Consider the following 4,572-nt stretch of genomic DNA (forward strand, 5'->3'; position numbering starts at 1 on the left):
ATTCTTATGTTCAAGAAAAAAAATAAGTTCAACAAAATAAATATTCAAAGCCAAGAAAGCAGATCACCACTGTCAGAATTAGGTGTTGCATTGTGGGATATAAAAATCAGCTAGATCAAAAGTGAAAGTGGACATAAATGTTGTGTACTATCAACTATACCAAAGTCAAGTTAGTGACAGTTTCAGCGACTCTTTCGCTTTCAGCGACACTTTCAGCGACACATTCGAATTCTTTTGTATTTTTCATGCAGAAGGAGAGGATTTCTATTATGGAAATTGGTAGTCCTATCAAGCCTCATCTGTTAGCTACAAATTACACCAAAAATAAAATCCAAAAAGCGTTCCCTCTTTTCAGGACACGTTCGAATAGATGCCTCATTAGAAATCTCGGAATACTCATTTTGGGCATTATGGCCTGATTTCGCACCAAAACAATGGATTCCTATCCTGGAAACTTGTATTCCTATCGCGCTACATCTAAGAGCTACAATATACATCACTGAAGTAAAGTTTAAAAAAATGTTTCGTCATTTCAGAACATGTTTGGATAGACGTCTCTTTAGAAATATCGGAATGCAAATTTATAATATGCTAATATCTAACGTGAATCAGGAAAAATATCGAATGCCTTGTTGAAAACTTAAGTTTTATGGCAGAAAATATTCAATATTTGCATGTTTTTGCAAGTTTTGAGAAATTGAATTTCGAAATTCTAATTCAAACATACAGAAAAATCGAAAATCCTAACATGGAATTCCGTCCTTAAGACTTTTTTACACACCAAAAATGGAATGAGAGAGCGAAAAACCTTCACGGGACTTCAAATTTTCATCGAAAACACGGCGGGCGCTTATCGAATAATAGAATGTCGAATAGTGGAGCGTCGTGTAATAGAGTTTCTTTTAAGGAAATTTGACGGTGACTTTCAATTTGATCGAAAACAGGAGCTTATCGAATAACAGAACGTCAAATTAGAGAGCGTCAACTGTATTTTAAAATGAAAAGTTTCATTAAAAATGTTTTAAAAATTTTGGATGACATCATTTTCTTTCCGTAAAAATGCAAATACATTAAAATGTGCTGTCATGAAAATAAACACAGAAAGAGTTACGAGTATCAGAAAAAAACCTACTGTCCAATTTTTTTTTGAATTATGTAGTAGTATTCTCAGTGGCAGCGAACCTCCTTACTTACAGCTCACATATGTTTGGCGAGGTAATGATAACAAGCCGAAATCTCGCTTGAACAGAATTTCCGACATGAAAACAAAATCAGGGCCTAACTTACTAAGTAGAAAAACGCTGCATGGTCACACGCACAATTTATACTTTACGGGGTTTCCCCTTTATAGGATTTTATGTCATGTATATATCTTTCTCTTGTTCTTTAGATTAACATTCATAGTTACTATAAAAAAACATATGAATAAGACATTCTTCATGTTAATCTTATTCTAATGGATGAATTGCAATGTCCAATCCCTGGTTGTAACTACAAGACACCAGCGGGATCATCAGAGAATGTCGCATGCACCCTTCTTTCTGCACACAGCACGATTCATATGGGTGGTCGCACACCTGTCACCCCTGGACCAAAGTTGGATCGGCCCAAAGTGGATAGCGGCCTCAACCAGGAGGATTGGAACTTATTTATTCACCGCTGGGATGCATTTGTGAATGGATCGGGTCTTGACCCAAATGATTGCTCGACTCAACTGTTCCAATGTGCCAGCCATGCACTTGGAGATGTCTTCTTCGCTCGAATCCGGGAATTATGAATCGTCCCACTAATGAACTTTTGGCGCTAATGAGATCACTTGCCGTTGTTGCTGTTGCCACTTGTGTCACCAGGACCGAGCTGATGAACATGACTCAACAGCGTGATGAACAATTTCGTATATTTGCCTCTCGTGTCAGAGGAAAGGCAGTGACTTGTAATTATAAGACGAAATGTACCTGCAATAACACTGTTGATTTCACGGATTCAATTATTAGAGATATTTTGATAGCGGGTATTGTAGATTCTGATATTCGTCGAGAGATACTAGGTGTGAAAGACATACTAGATACACCTATCAATGACATTATCGCACTTGTTGAAAGCAAGGAGATGGCACGCGATGCGCTTCCCCTGCCAGTTGGGAGTGTATCATCCTCTTCCTATCGTCGCAACAGGTCGAAACAAGTCGAAACACCTCAGACCGACATTCCTGTTCCTTGCCCTGGATGCCAGAAGCCATTCCTGCGTTTCATTGAAGGTCGAAATGGTCGCAATGAGAAACCTCATAAGCTCTGCATCGAATGTTACCGTATCCAACGTCGCCAAGATAAAACCAATTCCAATCCGCCGACCAAGCCAGACGCATCAAATACTGCCGGTGTTGGTACCATGTTTAGTCAAGTATCAGGAATCACCACTGCAGGATCAGATCCCACTTCTGTTGCCAACCAAAATGCAATTGCTTCACCTCACAGTATATTTACCAAGGGCCAGTGGCGGAAGTCGAAGTTCAAAAATCACCCTAGGGTAGAACTCTTATTATCTGTTCTGTTATCTGATTATAAACAGTTCAGTAAAAGATGCCCTAACGTCGCTCCTACCAAAATCACAGCACTGGCCGATACCGGTGCTCAGTCTTGTCTTTGGTCGCTGAAAGAATTCGAGTCACTTGGCTTCACGAAAAATGATTTGATTCCCGTTAACATCAACCTCATGGCTGCAAACAAGTCACCCATAACCGTTGAAGGAGCTGCTTGCGTTCGATTAGAGGGTGTCGCATCAGACGGCTCCAAGCAGTCCTGCTCCACTATGGTTTATATCAGTCGGCAGGCACAGGGATTCTACCTTTCGCTGGAGAACATGATGGAACTGGGTATAGTCCCGAGAGACTTTCCTTCCATTAAACCGTTGTCATCGATCGATCAAGTTGGTCACACCACGAGCACCGTTGATATCGATTCCATCAAGGAAAAGAGTTGCTCCTGTCGTACTCGCACACCCGTTCCAGAAATGCCCAAAGAGTTACCGTTTGATTGCGTGCCTGAAAACAATGACAAGATGAAAAAGTGGATTCTAGAACATTTCGCTTCTTCCACTTTTAACACCTGTCCTCATCAGACCCTCGAGAAAATAGAGGGGCCACCTGTTGAAATCCACTTGAAGGAGAACGCAATTCCCAAAGCCGTTCACACTCCTGCAAGCATCCCAATCCATTGGCAAGACCAAGTGCACAAGGACCTTTTGAGAGACGAGGCACTTGGCGTTATTGAAAAAGTGCCATATGGTGAACCAGTGTCATGGTGCCACCGCATGGTCGTCACACGAAAACATGACGGCTCCCCCAGGAGGACTGTTGATTTATCTCCTCTGAACAAACATTGCCAACGAGAAACTTTCCCCACTGCATCTCCATTCCAGGCTGCTAGACGTGTACCACCCAACACCTGGAAGACCGTAAACGACGCATGGAACGGCTTCCATAGCGTCCCTCTTCGCGAGTCAGACAAGCATCTAACCACGTTCATTACACCCTACGGTCGTTGGAGGTATCGTGCTACACCCCAAGGGTTCTCCGGGTCCGGCGACGGATACAACCGCCGATTTGATCAGATACTATCGGACTTTGAAAGGAAGGAGCGTGTCACTGACGACGTTCTTCATTATGACGATTCTCTCAGGGAACATTGGTGGAGAGCCTTAGAAATGCTTACCACGTCTGGTAGAGCAGGAATTACGATGAACCCAGACAAGTTTCAATTTGCCCAACGTACTGTGGACTTTGCAGGTTTCCGAATTACAGATACGTCCATTGAACCACTCCCGAAATACACTGATGCAATACGTAATTTTCCGACACCGAAATCAATCAACCGACATCCGCAGCTGGTTCGGTCTTGTAAACCAAGTGTCAAATTAACGCCCAACTACGTGATTATATGGAACCCTTCAGACCTTTCCTCAGTCCACGTGTACAATTTCAGTGGTCTCCCGAGCTCGATCTTGCTTTCCGACAATCCAAGGAGTCGATCATCCAAGCCATAAACGAAGGTGTTACCATTTTCGACCCTACCCGCAAGACCTGTATCCGTCCTGACTGGTCCCGTAAAGGTATCGGCTATTTCCTCTATCAGCAACATTGTGAATGTCCAACCGATACACCAGATTGCTGCAAACTAGGATGGCGGATTGTACTTGCAGGATCTCGTTTCTTGTCAACAACACAACAACGCTACGCACCTGTCGAAGGTGAGGCATTAGCTGTCGCTTGGTCGCTCGAACAGTCCAAGTATTTCACACAGGGCTGCCCCTCGCTTATCGTTGTAACCGACCATTAGCCTTTGGTGAAGATCCTCGGAGATCGAACGCTCGACGAGATTACGAACGATAGAATTTTTCGGCTGAAACAGCGAACACTGCCATGGTCCTTCAAGATTTATCATCTACCAGGGAAAACGAACCTTGCATCCGAAGCCACGTCACGCTATCCATCGGCTGTCATTGGATTATTGACTTTTGCTGACCAGGTAGAAGATGCCATTAATGCGGCCATTCGTGCTGATACCAACGCTACCT

At 43.2% G+C, this 4,572-nt stretch overlaps 1 pseudogene; it reads left to right on the plus strand.

Annotated features, from left to right (window-relative positions):
- Nucleotides 1–1,352: 1,352 nt before the first annotated feature.
- On the plus strand, nt 1,353–4,041 carry LOC136820626 (uncharacterized; annotated as a pseudogene).
- The last annotated feature ends 531 nt before the right edge of the window (nt 4,042–4,572 follow it).

The sequence above is a fragment of the Clytia hemisphaerica genome, unplaced genomic scaffold (assembly GCF_902728285.1).
Source record: "Clytia hemisphaerica strain Z4C2 unplaced genomic scaffold, Clytia hemisphaerica genome assembly, whole genome shotgun sequence".
NCBI lineage: Eukaryota > Metazoa > Cnidaria > Hydrozoa > Leptothecata > Clytiidae > Clytia > Clytia hemisphaerica.